This window comes from Kogia breviceps, chromosome 5 (assembly GCF_026419965.1).
Source record: "Kogia breviceps isolate mKogBre1 chromosome 5, mKogBre1 haplotype 1, whole genome shotgun sequence".
NCBI classification, from domain to species: Eukaryota; Metazoa; Chordata; class Mammalia; order Artiodactyla; family Physeteridae; genus Kogia; species Kogia breviceps.
Window position 1 is genome coordinate 58,026,655 of NC_081314.1, and position 23,981 is coordinate 58,050,635.

At 38.2% G+C, this 23,981-nt stretch overlaps 1 protein-coding gene across 1 annotated transcript in view; it reads left to right on the top strand.

Annotated features, from left to right (window-relative positions):
• The first annotated feature begins 1,090 nt into the window (after positions 1–1,090).
• NAALADL2 (N-acetylated alpha-linked acidic dipeptidase like 2) overlaps positions 1,091–23,981 on the top strand; it is a 1,506,494-nt gene continuing 1,483,603 nt past the window's right edge. Inside the window, exon 1 of the mRNA XM_059063915.2 lies at positions 1,091–1,236. The gene's annotated coding sequence lies outside the window, so the exon portion shown is untranslated. The remainder of the gene's footprint in view (positions 1,237–23,981) is intronic.

Consider the following 23,981-nt stretch of genomic DNA (forward strand, 5'->3'; position numbering starts at 1 on the left):
ATACTCATACATTAAGTAACTAGTTTGGCTTTTATTTTCAAGTTCACTCCTCAAATCTTTATTCAGATTCCTTTCTTCCAAAAATGACAATACAGAGGGAACATAATACAGTTATTAAAATTAAGCAGAATGCATCCATCTGGCATGCCTTTCAGGAATCCAGCCCACTAATTTTTGCTATGGTTTGATGACTCAACCCCCTAGGATGCAGCACGGGAAGAATTTCCTCATTTTGCAGAACTGCGAAATTTCATTCATTGCAGCAAAGCCTCCTCATTTGGGGCTCATTTTTAAAGTTGTTTATCTGTTTAAATATTTTAAAAAATCTCCCTCAGTAGAGGGAGTTTGTCATGATTTTCTAAATAGCGAATAAACACACTCCTCCTCCCTTCCCCCCATGAAGCTTCAGCTTTCGGGCCACTGAGCCTAGTTTTATTGTCCCCCCCCCCCCTTTCCCCTCTCCTATCTCAGCTACATCTCTCGGCCTCATTTGTTTCTTGGAGGTTCCAGTTTCTTTTCTTCCATTGAGACATTTGTCTCATTTATCCCTCGTGATAAAAAACAATCCTTGCTTTATTTTTCTGTCTTCTTCCTTTTGAAGCTGTTCACTTATCCCCTCTTTTATTTTTCAATCATAATTAAGCTTTAGTAAGTGCAAACTGCAAGCACAATGCCAAGTACCCTCTCAATATTCTCCCTCCTGAGGGACATGCCTTTATTACCCCGTTTAAGGGATGAAAGAAACAAAGGTACGAACTCAAGTAACTTGTAGAACAAGGTCCTGAAGCTGGAAGGGAAGAGGCTCAGCACTATACCCAGCTAGCTACCTGTCCGGAGGCAATGCACTTAAAAAAGTATTCTTTAAGAAGTCTTATTAGATATAGAAAAGTACTTGTAAAATATATTCAAATGATAAAAGAAGCTCATCTCTCTCCTACCATGGGGCAAGTTTTCCAGTTTTGCCCGTTTAGAAAAAAAAAAACCTTCCGTATTCTTGAGCCTGTCGCCATTTAACAAGGCTCCTCGAGCCCCCTTCCCGCTTTGCTCGGCAAACGTGTCTTTTATTATGACTCAACCCAGCCCGCTCCTTGCCAAGCGGCTGACGCTCGCGGCGGAGGCGCCGGGGCAGCAGTTCGGCGGCGAGAGCTCGCGCGCTGCTCCCGCTTTACGGCTGCTGAAAACCCGGCCCGCGCCCAGCAGCCGTACCGCAGACGAGCCCGCGCCCGCGCCGCTCAGGTAATCCGAGTCCTTCTGTTTCCAAAGTTTTGCCCCAACCAGCTCGGCGCTCGGAGGCGGCGCGGCCTCGGCCCAGCCGTCCGGCTGTGCCTCCCATCCCCACGACCGGACCGGCAAGGCTGAGGCGCGGGCCGCACCCCTGCATGGGTCCCGGCGCGCCGATCGGGTGTCAGGTCCCCGGGCGGAGGGGCGCTCGGGCGGCGGCGGGGCGGAAGCGACCTGGAGGGGCGGCGCGCGGGGCACCGGGCTCCGGCCGCTCGCGGGCACGCGCTGGCCGGAGCAGCCGGGGGCCCCGCCTCGCGGCCCCCGCCCATCTCCCGAAGCCGGTCGTCTAAGTGCAGAGACCCGCAGCTCCAGAGCGCCCGTTTCTGACACGTTCACACACGCACGCCCGCCCGCCGGGGTAGACAGCGGCGCTGCTGACCCTGCTTTAGGGATGGCTTGCCCGCGGGGCGCCCTCGCGTGTGGAACGCCTCTCTTGAGGACGCGCAGCGTCGCTTGCTCGAGGAAGTTTAGGAGAGAATGTTGAAGGAGCAGCCTGTGATTAGCGCCTGCGCTGCTTTCTACCCTAGTGTCTGGCTCTTACTACCACAACTCCCCCACGGTCTCACTCTCCCATCTTCTTCATCCTTTAGTCCTCCCTCCCCCTTTCGTTATCCACACTTACTATTATTTAAAATTTTTTTTTTCCTTTTTATTGGGTATCTCATCCTTTGGTGTCTTGTCTTCTTTTGCCCCACACTGTTAGAATAACAAGTACACAGTATCCTTTCCTGTTCTGTCGTCCTTAGCAAGTCTTTGCTTACCATGGCTTGTACATCTTGAGGAGCAGAGTATTGGATCCTGGACCTGTATGTGTGATTAAGTTATTGGACTGTGTGTCCTGTTGCCTCAGTTGGCCATGCTGAACAGAGGACAAGGGTTTGTTTGAAACCAACCTTAGGAACTTAGAGCATGGTGTTGCTTCTGTTGATGGACTACATCTTGACAAACAAGCAGTTATATCATAGGTTCCTGTAGTATTCATTCCATTCAGTTCAATCCAGTAACACTTCTTTGAATGTCAATCATGGAGAGCTGGTGAAGGACTAAGAGAGAAAAGAGATCCAGTTCCTGTCGTCCAGAGAGTGCATATCTAGAAGGGACCATGGTGAGCCTTGGGATAGTGGTACCAAGTGCTCTGGGTGAATGGGGGAGGAAAGGATTAATGAAAAGGTTAGGTTTGAAACTGGGCTTTGATATTTGAGTAGGATTTTCCTCATTTTCTTTATTTTCCCCTTTAAGAATTCTTAATAGAAAGAAGAGATCTTTCAAAAATACTTTCACCTCAAACTACTCAGGTTTTTCATCTTTGCAACTGGCAGTAATCTCTGATCTCAGGACTTACAGTGAATGTAAAAGAAATTCCTCTTCACAAGATTGATCTAATGATTCCTGGTACCGTACAAAGAGTATTATAGACTATTATAGGACCAACAAGAGTGAAATGGTACAGGCAATGTAAGCAGTGGTACATTGCTTACAAAAAGCATTATCAGATTCACATAGAGAGCTCAATACTCATTTATTAATTTAGTCAACAAATATTTATCCTGTTTACTGTGTGCCAAGCATTGTTTTTGGCACTGGAATAAAGTACTGCCTTTTTGGAATTTACATTCTAGTGGAGAGAAACATATATAATACATAGAAAAATATAAGGTGATACTGTACAGGAATACCTTGGAGATACTGCGGGCTTGGTTCCAGGCCATCACAATGAAGGGAATATCGCAATGAAGGAAGTCACAGGAAAGTTTTGGTTTCCCAGTGCATATAAAAAGTTATGTTATGCTGTACTGCAGTCTATTAAGGGTGCAATAGCATTATATCTTAAAAAAAAACACAAAAAACTTTAAGTAAAAAAATGCTTTATTGCTAAAAAAAGTGCTAACCATCATCTGATAATGCAGGGTTGCCACAAACTTTCAATTTGTAAAAAAAAAAAAATGCATTATCTGTGAAGTAATAAGGGAAGCACAGTAACATGAGTTATACCTGTACTAAGTGCTATGGAGAGACATAAAGCAAGAAAAGGTGTGTGTGCATGTGCTTAGCAGTTTAAAATATGATTATAAGGGAAGGCCCCCAGAGTAGGTGACATTTCAGTAGACTTGAAGCAGATGAGGCAGTGAGCCAGGTGATATTTGGGGCATGAGTTTTCCAGTCACAGAGAAGAAAAAAATGCAGAGGCCCTGCATTTTGGTGTGTTCAAAGAAGCCAGTGTGGTGGAGTGGTGTAGAGGAAGGAGGAAAGTAGGTTATGTGGTATTAAATGAAATAGAGGTTAGATAGTACTGCATGGTCTAGTAAGCTGTTGTAATGACTCTGGCGTTTACTTGAAGTGATATGGAAGCCTTTGTAGTGTTTTGATCAGAACAGTCCAACAGAACTGTTGAATTCCATTACTCTTGCTACTGTGTTGAGAACAGATTGAAGGAAGGCCAGGGCAGAAGTAGGGGTGCCAGTTGGGCAATTATGATAATCCATGTGACAGAGATGGTGGCTTAGACCAGGATGGTAACCATGGAGGTGGTGAAAAGTTCATATGCTGGATGTGCTTTGATAGTATGTTTCACAGGATTTGCTGACAGATTAGAAATGGAGTGTGACAGCAAAGAAATTAGGGAGAACTCAATCACCTAGGCAATTAAAAAGATAGAATTTACATTTACTGAGATGGGCAAGATAGCAGGAGAAAGACATGGTGGTGAAGGTTAATAATTTGGATTTGGACATATTAAGGGTTAGATGCATTTTAAATATCCAACTGGGGATGTCAGGCAGACAGTCTGAAGGCCAGGCTAACGATATGCATTTAGGATTCTTCAACCTACAACTGGTTTTAAAAGCAAAGAGATAGGGTAGATTTGTCAAAAATATGTGGGGTTAGAAAACTGAAGAGGATCAACAACTGAGCCTTGGGGGCCTTTAACATTAAGAGATGAGGAGCTACCAGCAAAAGATTCTGAAAAAGAGCTAGCTGTATGCTAGGTAAGGGGAAGAGCAGGAGAGTGTGGAATCACAGAAGCCAAATGAAGGAAATGTTTGCAAAAGTAGGGAGATTGTCAGAGATGAGGATTGAGAGTTGATTTAGCAAAGGAAATCATTGAGGACCTTGAAGATACCAGTTTCCATGGAATGGTGGGTGGTGAAGCCTTGTTTGGAATGTTTGGCAAAGCAGTAGAAGAAGAGGAGTTAGAGGGTAATGGTATACATCCCTTGAAGATTTTTATTGAAAAGGAAAGGAGAGAAATGGATCATTAGTTGGAGGCCTATGTGATATAAAGAGTTTTAAAGATGTGCAAAAAGAAAAGTATGTTATGCTTCTGAGAAAGAGTCAGTAGAGATGGAAGATTGATAATGCAGGAGAGAGAGAGGGGAGGAGTATTCTAAGGATGGAACAGGAGAGGTTATCTGTTTCTAGGATTATGGGCTATTTATCTATACAAATAAGAGAGAAGGAAAACTGTGTGGACACAGGTGCAGGTGGGGGTGTGTGCATGTTCTCTTTGGATTCCTTCTCATTGTGATGAGTGGCAGACAGTGCATGAGAAATTTGTAGGAAATGTTATCTTTTTCCCATTTGGTCACGGATGTATTTGATGAGAAAATACTTTGAGATTCTGAGAATTTCTCGAAGCAAAGCACTTTGTGTTTTGCTGAGGAAAGAAAAGGGAATTTCTACCTTGAGTTCTGCTTGAGAGAAGACTTAGAAAGTTGAGATTATAAAATAGAAGGTAGCTAGAGGTGAAGGAGGAAGTAAGGTAAGCAAGATTATATCATGAAATCTGAGAAAGACTATGGTGAGGACAGTAAAAACATTAAATCTTACCTCCATTGCTGCTGGCTAACTACAGTAATGTTCTAAACGTATTATTATCATATCAAAGAGATAGCTTACTTTTTAAGTACCAAGTGTGATCTAATAGAGAACCGTGTTATTGCTGGTGGTGAATCTACTTACGGAGGGGTGGTATTAGACCTGGAAAGAGATGTTAGCTAGGAATAGATTTCAGCTGGATTTTGAAAATGATGTAATGAAGACTGGATTGGCAACAAATTGAGTGTAAGGAAAGAGCATTTTGACAACACTGCTCATGGATACTAAGCCACTGGACAAGGTGGAGAAAATTTTGCAGTTGGAAATAGTACCTTGTTTGACATGACTTTCCTTCAGTTATTTACGGACCATTTGTTTATTAAATCATAATTATAAAATAGGGTTTTGTGTGAGGTCTTGGCAAGAAATGGTGATACCAAGATGCAAATGACATGATCCTTGCCTTCAAATTACCGTCTCTAGTAGAGAAGAAAATAAGGTACACAAATATTCTGAGAGAACTGATAAATGCCATATGAAGAGAACTGAATGCTTTGAGTTTTTAAAAAAATTTATTGTGGAAATTATCAGACACTCAAGAGTAGAGAGAATAGCATAATGAACTCCAGTGTACTTATCACTCTTCAAAATCTATCAGTTTTCTGCCAAACTTGTATGTTGTGTGAGAAGGGAAGGGAGCGATTGTTTCTGTTTGTAGGTCGGGATAGGGAGATTTCATGAAGCTTCTCCTATGTGGAGATGTAGAAAGAACGTTGAACTGAGCCAATTGTAGAATTCTTGCTTCTAGTTCTGTACCTGCCAGTGCTTCGCTGGCTGACTTTCTGTTACTCAGTTGACCTCTCCGTTCTTTACTTTCTCAGTAGAGTGTGGCTGTTATATTCTACATCAGGAGGCTGCAAACATTGGCCCTCAGGCCAAATCCAGCCTTCTACCTGTTTTCATGAACGGTGAAGTCTTGTTAGAACACAACTACATCCATCAGTTTATTGTCTGTGTCTGCATTTGTCATAGATTATAGTTTCGTAGTTGAGGCAGAGATGGTGTGGCTTAGAAGCCTAAAATGTTTACTCTCTCGCCCTTTACAAAATGCTTGCCAAGTCCTATTCTATATGATCTCTGATATTCCTTTAGCTCCAATATGTTACTCTATTAGCTGACTAAAAATTAGTAATTTTTGAGCATTTACTAAGAGCCAGCACTGTTGTTTTCGTTTGTATGTACTAACTCATTTAATCATCACCAAAACCCTATTAGGTGGGTTCTATTATTTCTACAAATGAAACTAAGGCATAAGGTGTGTACGTTAACTTGCCCAAGGTTACATAGTACTAAGTAGTGGAGACAGGCAATCCTGTTACAGCATCTATATCCTTAATTATAATGTTTCATTTCCTTTAGATACATAGAAAAAAATATATATGAAAAAAATTTAGTCAATTAGAGAATGAAAATTCATAAATCAATGATTTGCACTTAAGTAAAGTTCTATATTGTGATTATAGATGTAAAGGCTTTAGGATGCTGACTAATCCTGAATGTACATTAGAGGTGAATAGTGTGTGAAATCCAAATATACCTGGATAGAAAATTCTAGTACATCATAATTTTCTCATGAAGCCTTAGTGGATTTTTGAAAGTAGAACGCTGTACTTAAAAAGCAAATAAATATAAAATGATTTACCAATAGGAGTCTATTATTGTTTCTTGTGACAATATTTCCGAGTTTTCAGGAGTCCATGTCTTTAGGATATGACATGATTGTTTGGTGCCAAAGATTAGGAGTCAGGGGCCCAGAGTTCTAGTCCCAGTTCTATCCCCAGCTCGCTTTTCTGTCCTTGTCTTCTCTGGCCTTTGGTTTTTTTAACTGAAAAATGAGCAGGTAGCTCAAGATCATTTTAGGACTTCCTACAGCTCAAAAATATGATGCTGTAACTTTTTACGTGGCACATTCAAAGAAATAGATGAGACAGCAACATGGAAGAACTAGGCTTGTAAACACAAAACTTTAATCTCCCCTTTTTTCCTGTCTACCCATATGAACACATATAAGATATGTTACATAAAAATTCATGCACGTATAACTATAAAATCAGTGTGATTCATTTTATATGTGATTTCTAGTCACATTTGATGTAGAAGCAGTTAAATAGTGTGTTTTTGTATTTATATGAGAGAATGGGTGATTTCTTTTCTTCCTTAGCCGAAAACATACAGTTGTACAGAAAGCGAGACGTGATGAATTCCTTGACCTCTGTGATCTGGCAGTGTGCCTCATGTTTTCTCTAGCCAAATTTGATTCATTGCTCAATTTGTTTGCCAGTTAAAAGCAAACAGTATGCCCGAAATCAGGGTTGTCTGTTTTGCACTGTTGCATGGGATATTGATGTCAGACAAAATTGTAATTTAATTGTTTTGATACTTTGATCTGAGCAATTCAGATAAGAAAGGTGATTTATCTCTCATAGAAAACTTGTATTTTGAGCTTAGCATAATTTTTCCCCAACTACTTGCTTAAAAATGTGGTTTCAATTTTTAAAATGTTGGGTTTTACTCATAATGGGAATTTGCTCTCAGTATTAATTACCAGAGTTTGGTTAGGAGTATATTACAGATATTTTATGTTTTAGATGTTCAGTCATGAAAAACTTTAGAAGAGTTATGAATCCTTTAAAAACAGATAATGAAAATTCTATACCCTTTGACTTTTCCATTGTATACAATATCACATATGAATGTTTTCTATATTACAGATAGCTTTTTGCTTTTTTACAACCTTCGAATAGAAAATTATTCATGAACTTCTTCAGTTTTAGGGCTTTATTATATTGGTCCAGCCTCTCTTGGTAAATTTATAACTCTACATAGGCTGTGCTCTCTTACTCCTGTGCATTGAGTCCACTTATCATTGGTGAAAAAATAACCTCAAATAATGTATTCCTAAATATACTTTGGGTATCCTTATCTTTTTACACTTACTGGAGGAAAAAAATAAAACACAAAGCAGAAACACTTTTAAACAACTTATACTCTCTCTGTATATCGTAATGATTTAAAAATTTATTTATTTTCAATTTAACACACCACTCAATGATCTGACAACCTCTTGGGGCATCTCCTGGTTCTAAGAAGCACTCACAGCCTAGTCAGCTTCCAGAGGGGACCATTCAGCTTTTCTGAACCAAACCTGAAGCATATTCCCCTCTAGGTTTCAGAACTCTCAGAGAGTGCTCAAACCAAAGTAAACACCTCTGGTGCACTGTAATGCTTTTCTGAAATGCTGATTGTAGAAGTCAGTTTGAAATTTTTAATTACATTTAGGTGATAAAAGCATCCTTTATCTGACCTTCTCAAGAGATGTGAATCTGTTTGGGAATGACTTAAGAAGGCTTGTAGTCTTGGACCCTTTCCTTAAATTTAATTTTGCTAAATTCCCAGAAAACTTTAAAAACCAGGTATTTTCAAGCACAATAGCTGCTAATTATGCAGGAAGCCTACTCTTGGGTGTGTATGTTTGTGAAAATGCCTGCTTTATTGCTTCTTGTTGAGATGAGATAGTATTTGAGTTATATTTCCCAGAGAGGCTCTGTTTACAGGAGGTACGTGGTTCGTGGTTCGTAAGATAAGCCCTTTTCCAGTAAATCACAGCTGAAATCATAGAGGGCTAGCAGTTATCTCTCTTCTAAGAATTTTCCCCAAGATAGCCTAATCACCAAGGGTCTAGTGTATATCTCAGAGTAGGCCAGCCTAAATGATTTGTAAATCACCACTTTGGAGCTGTAAAATAAGATGATGATTCTCCAACTGGGGTACTCTGAGCTATGTTGGAAGGCTCCAAGCCACAGGTAAACATGACTATCTTCTTGGAATGTCAAATACACTAAACAATTTTTTTGAAGGAAGTAGTTAAGTCACTTATATGGTAAGTGAAATGTTTAAGATCATAAAAAGATTGTGAATATGACATCCAATACAAAATACATAGTTTTTAAAATAAAATTTAAGACTTCAAAATAATTTCTTACATATAGTAGGTCTTTATAGAATATATTTTCAGACCCTAGGAAAGGATATGGGTTGACATACAGATAGTAGTTTGGTTGTCATATTCCCATCATGTTTAGTCCCATTAAGCGTATATTCAGAAGCTTATATGCAGTCCCATCAAATCTTCAGGTTATAACCATTGTCCACCTGCTTTGGTTTACTTGCTTTTCTGATGTTTACCCACACTGATCTTTTAAATTTGCAGGAATGATTTTCCTCTTTACTCTTTCTATGTTTTTCCTATACTCTTGGCATTGAGATATTATGATTTCTGTGAGAAGCTGCCCCTGCTTTTTTTTTTTTTTTTTTTTTTTTTTTTTTATGAAACAGTAGATATATAGGAATTTGCAAAGATAGTACCAGAGAGGTCCTGTGTTCTCTTTACCCAGTTTCACCCATTGGTTATATCGTATACAACTATAGTATGATATCAAAACCCAGAGTGGACATTGGTACAGTTTATGTATATAGTTCTGTCATTTTCTCTCATGTGTAGATTCATGCAGTTAACACCACAATCAAGATATACAATTATTTCATCACCACAGAGATCCCTCTTACAGTACCCTGCAAAAGGGATACTAAAAAAATCATAGGAATTTAATCTAGTAAAAGAATTATTCACTTTCTTATTTCTAATTTTTGAGATTTTTTACACAAATGCTATATTGTTTTGTATTTTGGGCCATGTAAGAGAAAGGTGAAATATTATCATTACACTGCAGGAGAGCTTAAATAGTCAAAATAGTTATAACGGGGCTTCCCTAGTGTCTCAGTGGTTAAGAATCTGCCTGCCAATGCAGGGGACACGGTTTCGAGCCCTGGTCCGGGAAGATCCCACATGCCGCGGAGCAACTAAGCCCGTGCACCACAACTACTGAGCCTGCACTCTAGAACCCGCGAGCCACAACTTCTGAAGCCTGTGCACCTGGAGCCTGTGCTCTGCAGCAAGAGAAGCCACCGCATGAGAAGCCCCCGCATCGCAACGAAGAGTAACCCCAGCTGACCGCAACTAGAGAAAGCCTGTGCGCAGCAACACCCAATGCAACCAAAAATAAATAATTAAATTAAGAAAAATAGTTATAACAGATCAAGTCATCTGTGAAAGAAGTTTTTGAAGGCTTAATCTCAAGTTGTCTTCAAAAACCTTTGTTTTGGGACTTCCCTGGTGGCACAGTGGTTAAGAATCCGCCTGCCAATGCAGGGGACATGGGTTCGATCCCTGGTCTGGGAAGATCCCACATGCCGCGGAGCAACTAAGCCCATGCGCCACAACTGCTGAGCCGAGCCCAAGAGCCACATCTGCTGAGCCCTTGTGCCACAATTACTGAAGCCTGTGCACCTAAAGCCTGGGCTCTGCGACAAGTGAAGCCACTGCAATGAGAAGCCCACGCACCGCAATGAAGAGTAGCCTCCGCTCTTCGCAACTAGAGAAAGCCTGTGCGCAGCAACAAAGACTCAATGCAACCTAAAATAAATAAATTAAAACAAACAAAACCTTTGTTTTGGAAGGTTAGACATTCGTACACCTGAAGGTAGGGAGCATGTGGTCCCATCCATCTCTGTGACTAATCCTTATATGTGTGCTGGAATTGCCCGGACAAAAAAGAGAAAATGGGGGAGCAAATAGAAACAGGGATCTTGTTTAAGGTACTAAGTAGTCAAGCAGACTTGTCTCTTCCTGGGGAACCCAGAGTTGGAGAAAAAATATTTCAGTATTATCAAAAGTGCTATTAAATGACATTGAGCCATGTTTGATTTTACAGGTGTTCATGTCTACAGCTATGTCAGGATCACTCACTTTATTATTTTGTTTAATCAGATTATATGAGGATAATTATTCTATTACTAGGGCCTCAGAAATCCTTCCTGATAGTTTTTCTCAGAAGTATTTTCAGCAATCGTGATCTGGGATATTATTCTCATTGTCATATGAACAGTGTAAATGTATTGTTAAATTACAGTTTGCATAGATCTTACTTAGTTTTAGCAATTTACAAGATATATTTAACTTCATTTATTTGAAACATTGTGATTTTGAATATAAAAAATAGCTATCTTCTGTATGATTTTCAGCTATACAAGCAATAAAGTATTTTTGGAGTTTTGGAGATACTTTTGAAAATTTGTACTGTAATTAGTAAGCTGCTTGTCCATTAGTCCATTCCCAATCTTTTTAGGTTATCTGAATAAAGCAAAGAATTCCTGTTTCTCTTCTCAGTTTTTGCTTTGCTATCTGAATAATCTTCATAATATTATTATTGTCATGATAGTTAAACATTAGGTCCAGATTATTGTCATCTTTATTATGTTCCATATCAATTTTCCAAGGTGAAAACAGCATTATATATGTATAACTATAGATATTGTTTTCATTTGCTTTACTGAATTTGAGTTGGGTGCGCAGGAAGGGCAAGGCAGAGAGTGAGCATGCTTATTTTGTCAAATATATTTTATTCTATTCCAGCAGTTGAAAATGACATAATCCCCCCCAATCCTTAATTTCACTTAGAATAAAACAATCTATTTTAATGGTTATTAAATGTCAAACACTTTTAAAGTTAATAAAAAAAACTGACATTGTGTATGTGCAGAAAGAAAGGGTGGCTTGGTTTTTACTTTTACCAAGATTAGCATGGTATGCTGCCATGTGTCTCTAACTTCTGTATCAACCCCAATTTGGGAATGCTGGTATGGATTCTGCTGGTACTGAGAGTTTAATTTATTGCCAATATTAGAGACAGTGACATTAGTGAGATTCAAGTGGCTCATCATCACCAGTTCTTCCCTTGAGTGGAGAAAGTTGCTCTTGACTTCATTGCTGCTGGTGTATATCTATAAAAAAGCAACTGTTCTCTTACTTGTTCAGTATCAAATGTAAAAATCGAATTGTGTGATTTTTCATATCATTGTTATTAAGAATTCAATTTTAAAGCAAGCAGAAAACTACATAATAGAAACTTGGTGTGTTTGTATTATAATCTAAACATCTTAGTACGTATCCAATTTGAACTCTTCTAAGCATTTTTATGACAAAAACAAAAAACCAATGTGTGTTTAGGGCAACGTAGTTACAAAACCTTTACATTAATGTTTGATAAAAACAGACTTGCCATTATTACTAGTTTAACTGATTAAGAATTGCTCTATTTCTCATGTCTTCTGTTTGGTTTACATGTTTTGGGGGAGGGGTAGTGAAAAAAAATCTTTACCTATTTTCATAGCATGTACATTTTTGTTTCTACATAGTTATTCCTTTACTTTAGTATAGACAAAAATAACATTATAACCAATAAAACATTGTTCATTAATGCAGTGTTAGGGATAGTGGAGGGATTAAGGAAGAGTCTTGTCAAGTTTGGTATCTGTTTCAGTAGCTCACCTTTGAGCAGTTAAAAATGTCTTTAGGACATCTGCCTTGTCTTTCTCTTGCACCTCATCTCCTTGGCCCACTTATATGTATGACCACCTTTTAGAATTTTAATTTCTTTATTTATAAAGTGATACTAATAACACTCTACTATGTAAGGATTATTGTATGAATAAATTAAGATGGCATGTGAGGAAACTACATTATCCTACATACGTGAGTATATTTGAAGTTAGTCAAGTCTGGGTTTAAATCCCAGTTCTTTACCTTGGTATTCTATTACTCTCTGATTTTTGACAACTTGTTGGCCACTGCTTTCTCCTCTCTAAAATGGAAATGATTTTACCTACCTCAGAAGGTTGTTTTGGAGTTAAATTGATAATACTGTAATGTATGTGAAGCACTTAGTACATTTCCTGGCACCTAATACTTAGTAAATGCGATTTCCCTTTTCTTTTCCCCATTTTCTCATTCTCCCCAGACATGGGGAAGGGGAACTTGAAAAGATCAGATATGGGTTAGGATGAAATCATTTTGTTCTGTGTTCTTTGTCAGGCTGTAAGGGGCTTTTCTTTCCCAAAGGAAAGTTAGTGAGGGGCTTTCTTTGTGGGTAAAAGACCGGGAAGATTTTCCTCGTCACCGTCCACCAACAGTTGTTTGATATCTGATCATCTAATACTATCACTCCTCTGCTGAAACGTCTTTGGTGGCTCCTCACTGCCTTTGGGATGAAGCTAAACTTCTTAGCCCACTGAACAAAGCCAATTATAATCTGGCCTCCATTAAAGGCTCCATCCTCATGTCCTGTCCTTTCTCCTAAACATACTTTGTGATATAAGTAATCCTCCTTCTATGCTCCCATCTTTACACACATGTGGACACTCTGCCTGGAATGCCTTTCTCCCTTCTCTAAATGACGGATGCTCGTATATCCAGCCATATCTCTTTTTGTAAATGTCCCCACCCCTTTTCCCCTGAGCCAGTCACACTCCCTCTACTGTGGTCCTATATTCCTTGTATATATGGCTGCCTTTATTAGCACCATTTTCTTTTTTTGATTTCAGTACCTTTTATTTTATTTATTTATTTTTAAACATCTTTATTGGAGTATAACTTTTACATTGGTGTGTTAGTTTCTGCTTTACAACAAAGTGAATCAGTTACACAAATACATATGTTCCCATATCCACTCCCTCTTGTGTCTCCCTCCCACCCTCCCTATCCCACCGCACTAGGTGGTCACAAAGCACCGAGCTGATCTCCCTGTGCTATGCGGCTGCTTCCTACTAGCTATCTATTTTACATTTCGTAGTGTATATATGTCCATGCCACTCTCTCACTTTGTCACAGCTTACCCTTCCCCCACCCAATATCCTCAAGTCCATACTCTAGTAGGTCTGTGTTTTATTCCCGTCCTACCCCTAGTCTCTTCATGACATTTTTTTTCTTAGATTCCATATATATGTGTTAGCATACGGTATTTGTTTTTCTCCTTCTGACTTACTTCACTCTGTATGACAGACTCCAGGTCTATCCACCTCATTACAAATAACTCAGTTTCATTTCTTTTTATGGCTGAGTAATATTCCATTGTATATATGTGCCACATCTTCTTTATCCATTCATCTGTTGATGGACACTTAGGTTGCTTCCATGTCCTGGCTATTGTAAATAGAGCTGCAATGAACATTTTGGTACATGACTCTTTTTGAGTTATGGTTTTCTCAGGGTATATGCCCAGTAGTGGGATTGCTGGGTCGTATGGTAGTTCTATTTGTAGTTTTTTAAGGAACCTCCATACTGTTCTCCATAGTGGCTGTATCAATTTACATTCCCACCAGCAGTGCAAGAGGGTTCCCTTTTCTCCACACCCTCTCCAGCATTTATTGTTTCTAGATTTTTTGATGATGGCCATTCTGACCGGTGTGAGATGATATCTCATTGTAGTTTTGATTTGCATTTCTCTAATGATTAATGATGTTGAGCATTCTTTCATGTGTTGACAATCTGTATATCTTCTTTGGAGAAATATCTGTTTAGTTCTTCTGCCCATTTTTGGATTGGGTTGTTTTTTTGTTATTGAGCTGCGTGAGCTGCTTATAAATTTTGGAGATTAATCCTTTGTCAGTTGCTTCATTTACAAATATTTTCTCCCATTCTGAGGGTTGTCTTTTGGTCTTGTTTATGGTATCCTTTGCTGTGCAAAAGCTTTTAAGTTTCATTAGATCCCATTTGTTTCTTTTTGTTTTTATTTCCATTTCTCTAGGAGGTGAGTCAAAAAGGATCTTGCTGTGATTGATGTCATAGAGTGTTCTGCCTATGTTTTCCTCTAAGAGTTTGATAGTGTCTGGCCTTACATTTAGGTCTTTAACCCATTTTGAGTTTATTTTTGTGTATGGTGTTAGGGAGTGTTCTAATTTCATACTTCTACAGGTAGCTGTCCAGTTTTCCCAGCACCACTTATTGAAGAGGCTGTCTTTTCTCCGCTGTATATTCTTGCCTCCTTTATCAAAGATAAGGTGACCATATGTGCGTGGGTTTATCTCTGGGCTTTTTATCCTGTTCCACTGATCTATATTTCTGTTTTTGTGCTGGTACCATAATCTCTTGATTACTGTAGCTTTGTAGTATAGTCTGAAGTCAAGGAGCCTGATTCCTCCAGCTCCATTTTTCGTTCTCAAGATTGCTTTGGCTATTCGGGGTCTTTTGTGTTTCCATACAAATTGTGAAATTTTTTGTTCTAGTTCTGTAAAAAATGCCACTGGTAGTTTGATAGGGATTGCATTGAATCTGTAGATTGCTTTGGGTAGTAGAGTCATTTTCACAATGTTGATTCTTCCAATCCAAGAACATGGTATATCTCTCCACCTATTTGTATCATCTTTAATTTCTTTCATCAGTGTCTTATAGTTTTCTGCATACAAGTCTTTTGTCTCCTTAGGTAGGTTTATTCCTAGATATTTTATTCTTTTTGTTGCAATGGTAAATGGGAGTGTTTTCTTAATTTCACTCTCAGATTTTTCATCATTAGTATATAAGAATGCCAGAGATTTCTGTGCATTAATTTTGTATCCTGCTACTTTACCAAATTCATTCGTTAGCTCTAGTAGTTTTCTGGTATCATCCTTAGTATTCTCTATGTATAGTATCATGTCATCTGCAAACAGTGACAGCTTTACTTCTTCTTTTCCTATTTGGATTCCTTTTATTTCTTTTTTTCTTTTTTTTCTCTGATTGCTGTGGCTAGAACTTCCAAAACTATGTTGAATAAGAGTGGTGAGAGTGGGCCACCGTGTCTTGTTCCTGATCTTAGTGGAAATGGTTTCAGTTTTTCTCCATTGAGAATGATGCTGGCTGTGGGTTTGTCATCTATGGCCTTTATTATGTTGAGGAAAGTTCCCTCTATGCCTACTTTCTGCAGGGTTTTTATCATAAATGGGTGTTGAATTTTGTCAAAAGCCTTCTCTGCGTCTATTGAGTTGATCATATGGTTTTTCTCCTTCAGTTCATTGATGTGGTGTATCTCGTTGATTGATTTGCATATATTGAAGAATCCTTGCATTCCTGGAATAAACCCCACTTGATCATGGTGTATGATTCTTTTAATGTGCTGTTGGATTCTTTTTGCTAGTATTTTGTTGAGGATTTTTGCATCTATGTTCATCAGTGATATTGGCCTGTAGTTTTCTTTCTTCATGACGTCTTTGTCTGGTTTTGGTATCAGGGTTATGGTGGCCTCATAGAATGAGTTTGGAAGTGTTCCTCCCTCTGCTATCTTTCGGAAGAGTTTGAGAAGGATAGGTGTTAGCTTTTCTCTAAATGTTTGATAGAATTCGCCCGTAAAGCCATCTTGTCCTGGGCTTTTGTTTGTTGGAAGATTTTTAATCACAGTCTCAAATTCAGTGCTTGTGATTGGTCTGTTCATATTTTCTATTTCTTCCTGGTTCAGTCTTGGCAGGTTGTGCATTTCTAAGAATTTGTCCATTTCTTCCAGGTTGTCCATTTTATTGGCATAGAGTTGCTTGTAGTAATCTCTCATGATCCTTTGTATTTCTGCAATGTCAGCTGTTACATCTCCTTTTTCATTTCTAATTCTATTGATTTGAGTCTTCTCCCGTTTTTTCTTGATGAGTCTGACTTATCAATTTTATTTATCTTCTCAAAGAACCAGCTTTTAGTTTTATTGATCTTTGCTATCGTTTCCTTCATTTCGTTTTCATTTGTTTTTGATCTGATCTTTATGATTTCTTTCCTTCTGCTAAATTTGGGGTTTTTTTTTGTTCTTCTTTCTCTAATTGCTTTAGGTGCAAAGTTAGGTTGTTTATTCGAGATGTTTCCTGTTTCTTAAGGTAGGATTGTATTGCTATAAACTTCCCTCTTGGAACTGCTTTTGCTGCATCCCATAGGTTTTGGGTCATTGTGTCTCCATTGTCATTTGTTTCTAAGTATTTTTTGATTTCCTCTTTGATTTCTTCAGTGATCACTTTGTTATTAAGTAGTGTATTGTTTAGCCTCCATGTGTTTGTATGTTTTACAGATCTTTTCCTGTAATTGATATCTAGTCTCATAGCGTTGTGGTCAGAAAAGATACTTGATACGATTTCAATTTTCTTATATTTACCAAGGCTAGATTTGTGACCCAAGATATGATCTATCCTGGAGAATGTTCCATGAACACTTGAGAAAAATGTGTATTCTGTTGTTTTTGGATGGAACGTCCTATAAATATCAATTAAGTCCATCTTCTGTAATGTATCATTTAAAGCTTGTTTCCTTATTTATAGCAACATTTTCAATGTATCTTCATCCCCCACCCCTGCCATGTTTTATTTTATTTGCCACATGGGCAGACACAACGTCTTTTATTCTTTGTCTCCTTACCTATCATTATATTGCCCAGTGTGCTTATTAAACTTTATTTTTAAAAATTTATTTATTTTTGGCTGTGTTGTGTCTTTGTTGCTGTGAGCAAGCTTTCTCTAGTTGAGGCGAGTAGGGGCTATTCTTCGTTGCAGTGTACAGGCTTCTCATTGTGGTGGCTTCTCTTGTTGAGCACAGGCTCTAGGTGTGCGAGCTTCAGTAGTTGCAGCACGTAGGCTCAGTAGTTGCAGCTTGTGGAATCTGGAGCACAGGCTCAGCAGTTGTAGCACATGGGCTTAGTTGCTCCGCGGCATGTGGGATCTTCCTGGACCAAGGCTCAAACCCATGTCCCCTGCATTGGCAGGCAGATTCTTAACCACTGCGCCACCATGTGAAGTCCCCTTATTAAACTTTTTAAATAAATTTGTCTTCATGACAAAAGCTAAGTACCCTATAATGTGCAATAACATAACAGCCCAAACCAAAGCTGTTCCCGAATTCCTCCCCTACATCCCTTGTGAAGATGTACTTCCCCAAATAGATTATAAACTCATAAGTATCCCTGTACTTAGCTTTGCCAGGCACACAAAGGTTGCCTAGGCTCACATCAGGTGTGATTGGGGGTTGAAGATACAGCTTCATCTTACAACTTCACTGCCTTTTGCTTCTTAAGCAAAGTTGGTGCACTGAAAGGAGATGATATTCTAATAGATAAGAAGTGAGGATTTCCTTACCTGAAACTGTTTGAGAATAGCCAATAGGGCCATGTTTGGCCCCTTTTTGAGATATCGCATGCATTGTGTGTGTTTGTGTGGGGGGAAGGGTGGAGGGGGTGGGTAGGTGTGCTTGGGAGGATATGAATGGGTGGGTGGGTAAGTGGGGCAGGAATGAGGAGGACGATGACTCCTAGGGTCATACAAGGGAGGTCTGTTTTGAGGTAGTCCCCAAAGACACTTGCTATAAGTAGATAAGGAGAACTTTGTGAGTAAAGAAGCAGGAAGCCTGAGAATATAAAAGATGTTCAAGAGTTGTATTAAGCAGGAGGAGCTGAACAGGAATGAGGGAAGGTCAATAACAGAATTGGAGCTGAACTTAATTATAAATGGGTCACATGTAGGTCTCAGGAATGCCATCTGCTGGGCCCATGTTCACTTCTGGGGACACTTAAAGGCAACAAGTTACACTGCAAGGTAGGGATGGCATGAGGAAAAGTAGAGAAATAGAAAGATTAAACCAGCTTGGCTGTGTTTTTTCGCAAAATAAATGTAGGGATATATTGTCTGAAACATGGTTTGGGGACGGATCTAGGAAATCAGGATTTTTTATTTTTATAGTGATAACAGATAACTGTAGACAATTTGGGCCTAGAATTCAGGTCATTTCAGTTAAGGTCAGTAAACACTGAGAGCTATTCTTTGCTGAGAGAAAAAATGAATACCCTGATTTGCCTTTCACAGAGCTTTTATTGTACTTGGAGGAATGAGAAAATAAAAGTCACTAAATGGTAAGATATTGTTTTGTCTTACTTTTTTAAAATTTACATAACTGATTTTATCTGAGAGTCTGATTTATATTTTATTACATAGACGAGAGATGATGGTTTGATGCTAATATTATTAGATAGCAGTAGCTTATAACATATATTTAGGATTTGCTTTTTCAAAAGTTTATTTTGCCTACTCCATTTTCAGCTCACTCTATTTCTTCTACTGATATTGAACATGTTGAGTGTGAAAAATGAGGTTGGTAAACTTGAAAAAAGAAGTGTAATATTTTTAGAATGTCACTTTTTTGCTATAACAGTCTTATGTGTCCTTCATTAGAAGCCACATCACATCCTTTTTGGAAATATATAACTAATTAAAGTAAAACTAATAAATAAGCACAAGTGTTGGGATACAAAAATTGACACTGTTTTTCATTTAATTAATTGTATTCTCTCGAGAACATTATTTCTGTTCTTAGAGGTGTAGTTACTTTAAGAGGTCGTCTAGTTTACCCCTTTTCATTTATAAAGATTAAATGACCTGCTCAGACTCACATAGGTCTGACTCAAATGAGACCAAGCTGGGACTGGAAGTTGGTGTTCTGCCTTACAATCCAAGTCTTTTCCACTATCCAAATCTACATATTGGTGTTTGAAAATAAAAACACCAACTTTGTTACAAGTAATGACCTTCCCATTGTTTTATTAAAATGTGCAGAAGCACTTTCAGTGCATTTTTATTCTTTATTTCACATTATTCTAGTGGAGCTACTAAGCTACTCAGGATTGCTTCCTAATTTAGTTAATATTTTCTTCAAGGCTCTCTTATCTCTTAGGGGGCTATGACGATAGACTAGCAAGCCATTATTCTTCCAGGGCAGAGGAAAACCTGAGGGAATGGGCAAGAGAGTGAGGGGAGAAGGGTTCTAAGGAAGGGATGGTCCAGAAGAGTGGTTCTCAAGGTTTTTAGGAAATTTCCACTGGTCTTTGAAAATGAGAAAATAAGGATTATGCAGTGAGTTTTTCCACTCTCTTTTATTCTATAATCATATCTGTCCTACTCTTTCTAGTAACATTATTGAGAAAAAGTTGATTACCCTATATCAAGTCTCTCATATATATATATATATATATATTTTTTGTTGTTGTTGTTGTTGTTGTTGTTTTGTTTTGTTTTGTTTCTGCTTTGTTTTTAGCTTTATGGGTCCATGAAGTCCAAAAGGTGTAGGAGATGCTCATCCAAAATCTATAGTGCTGTTCAGGGAGAAAAGCCCAGAGGAGGCCTCTTACAATAGAACCACTGGGTGACATTTGGGGCTAGATGCCTGGAATGAAAGAGGTGTTAAGAGACAAGTGTGTTTTAAAGTGGAGGAGATGTCAGATTTGAGGATAGTGGGGAAATGGGGAAAATTAAGATAAAGACTGTTTATTTAGTTGGTTTTCTCAGGATTGGTGTTAAATAAGGTTTACAGGGCTTCCCTGGTGGCGCAGTGGTTGAGAGTCCGCCTGCCGATGCAGGGGACGCGGGTTCGTGCCCCGGTCCGGGAAGATCCCACATGCCGCGGAGCAGCTGGGCCCGTGAGCCGTGGCCGCTGAGCCTGCGCGTCCGGAGCCTGTGCTCCGCAACGGGAGAGGCCACAACAGAGAGAGGCCCGCGTACCGAAAAAAAAAAAAAAAAAAAAAAAAATAAGGTTTACATGTGAAGAACGTACAGTGGACAATGACTTGGAAGAATGCTTATTTGGAATTCTTGCTGTCTGCACAGGATTCATGTGGCACTCTTACCCCAGTTATGGAATCACTGACTGTTTTTCCCTCAAAATGGGAATGTAAAATGCTGATTTTTAAAGTGCTTCGTGATCTTCAAGTATACCACTCTAAGCTTCAAAGATAGTTTCTTCACTTGGATACAGTCTTTGAAATGGGATTCCACTAAAGCTTTACAAAGTGGTAGTACAGCACCTAATGACAGCAATCTTGCCTTCTGTTCATGTTTTCAAAACCACCTGCATGTTATATTATACAAGGTCTGTAATTATGAAGTGATGTGAAAAAATTATTTAATTTTTGGGAAAGTTGCCTTAACATGTTAGTGGGATAATGGCAACATTACCAGGATTAAAAAAATGAAACCTGCTTTCCAGATAATCTGACTTTATAGGAACATAAATGCATGCTGCTAAAGCAAAATGAAAAAACAAGACAAAACCAAAAACAATTCCTCCTCTCCCTCCACCAATAATATCCATAAATAATCCACCATAATAAGTGGATATGCTAGAGTGCATTGAGTCATAGCATCTGGAGTCAAACATACAGAATAAAGCATACTAAGAACTATTTTTGATTTTTTCTTCTCCATATCATATAAGCCCTAAATGTGTTTTCCTCTTGCATAAGGAAGGGAAATAATTCAAAGAGCAGTTTTGTATTTGGCTGGCTTTTTTGCTCATATATAAAAGCAGTGTGGGAAAAATGGAAGCATTTAGCATTTACTTGTATTTGAAAAAGTTTGGTTAGAAAGATCCAGGTGATATAGATCATGTATATAAGACTTGTTTACTTGTGTTGTTTTCTGAGAGCAAAGTACAGGTGAGCCTTGAACAACTTGAGGGTCAGGGGCACATATCCCTCCTCTCGACCCTGCCTCTGCCTCCCACCAATTGAAATTCTATTTTTAACTTTATAGTTGGCCTTCCATGTCCATGGTATTGTATCCGTGGATTCAACCAGCTGAGTATTGTGTAGTACTGTGGTATGTATTTAGTGAAAATAATCCAGGTATAAGTGGACCCAAGTAGTTCAAACCCATGTTGTTCAAGTGTGGTGTCAACTGTACAACTATTTAAAAATAGAGTATTACTCTGATTTGTTACATTAGTTTCAAATTGACTTTCAGATAATATTTTCTTTGAAAAATTTTGTTTATAAACTTTTTTCTTGTGATCAAAATAGTCTAGTCATTGCAGAACATTTAGAAAGCCTAGAAATATATAAAGAAATAGAAAAAAATGTCACCTATAATTCACTACCCAGAGATGCCCTGTTAAAATCTAAGCATTTTTTACTTCTGATTTTTTTTCCATTTTATTTTTTCCTTATATTTTTGAGATCATACCAGATATTTTAACATTCTGCTTTTTCAATATAACATGTATGGAGTATTTTTAAAATATTATTTTAACTTTATAAGTGTAATTATTATTATTATTTTTTTTGTGGTACGTGGGCCTCTCACTGTTGTGGCCTCTCCCGTTGTGGAGCACAGGCTCCGGACACGCAGGCTCAGCGGCCATGGCTCACGGGCCCAGCCGCTCCGCGGCATGTGGGATCTTCCCGGACCGGGGCACGAACCTGTGTCCCCTGCATCGGCAGGCGGATTCTCAACCACTGTGCCACCAGGGAAGCCCTAAGTGTAATTATTGATGACTGCATGGTATATCATCTGACTTGGCCGTAATAAATCTACTTCTCTGTTTCTGGACATTCAAGTTGTTTGCATAAATATTCAATCTTTAAATTAATGGAAGCTTGTTTTCTTGAGGTTTTTCTCTTCAACTGAGTTAGCTTATTGAAGAGATTCTTCTTAGGATTAGGTTTTCCTTTTCTTCTCCCATCCCCTCAATTACATGCTGGCTAATTCCTGGAATTTTCCCCTCCCTGTTCTTTGTAATCTGAAAAACTCCTTGTTCTCTATGACTGGTCTGGCAGCTTCAGCTTAGTTATGATGGATGTATTGTGATTGTAAAATGTAAGTACATATGGCTCCTTTTGTTAAGTTACCCTGAACCTTAACAGGAGGTCCTTATGCAACTTGAGAGCCATAAATATACTTTAGAAAATGTATGCAAAGATGCTAAATAGAATGTAAGGAATGAAATACTACTCGTTCACTATAGTTTTTTCGCTAGTTAAGTTTTTTCTAGTATGAAGCGTTTTACCTCAGTTGTATGTGAAATGAAGTGTTTTACTCCAGTATTAATACTGATGGTTGCATGAATTAAGTATTGATTTTTTACTCATAATGTATTTTTTTATTGATTTCAAGAGTACAGCAACAGTTTGTCAGTATTATATTATAAACATTCTCTTGGTTATATGGGACCTATCTGAGTTTATTATTCTTTTCAATCATATTTTTCATTTTGTAGGAAAAGATGGATAGTGTTGTGGACAAGATTATTGAGCAAAATGCTTGGTCCTTAGATCCCTTGATAAGGTTATGTGGATTTTTCCCTGCTTTAAGATCTTTTTATTCATGTTGGAAAAAGTACGACATTGTGCAAAAGTAGATTGCTATTCAAAATAATATATATTTCTTCGGGAAACTTTATTCAACATCCCTTTTCCTAGCCTTATGATAAACTTTATTACACAGGCTTATTTTGAAAATAAATTAATTAAATGTTAAGATTATTTCTGGAAATAGTCACAATATATGATAATAAACTAGTTTACATTTTTATTTAACAAGATGCTTTTTGATAGCATTAGACTTTCTATACCACAATTCCCTCATGTACTTTGAAGAACTTCTAAGAGGGACTTCCCTAGCAGTCCAATGGTTAGGACTCCACACTTCCACTTCAGGGCGCATGGGTTTGATCCCTGGTTGAGGGGACGGGGGGAATACTTCTAAGACAATAACTGTGTGTGTGAGTTATTGTCCTTCTAATATCTACATGTTAAAATTACTTTAAAGAATAAATAGCTTATCTGGCATTATAGTCTATGAATTTTACATCTCATTAAAAGAATAATTTGAAATGGATCTAATGAATTGTGTGTTCTATGGTTGTATTCCATTTGGACTATTTTAGGAATTCATCATGTAACAAGGCATGATTTATTGTTTCTCATGGTTTTATTGTTAAAGCATCTTTAATTTTTAATATTCTATTCATTTAATACCATTGTTTTACGTGGAAGGCATGAGAAAAATATTAGTTTGCCCCTAGAAACACCTTGATTTTTGTTTTTAAGTATTTTTTCTTTAAATATTTCTTCTTAAATGTTGTTCCTTACTTCCATAAAGGAATGATTATTAGAGCATGTGTCCTTGACTTGTGGAAAATTCTTCAGAACTCAACACAAAGACAGCAC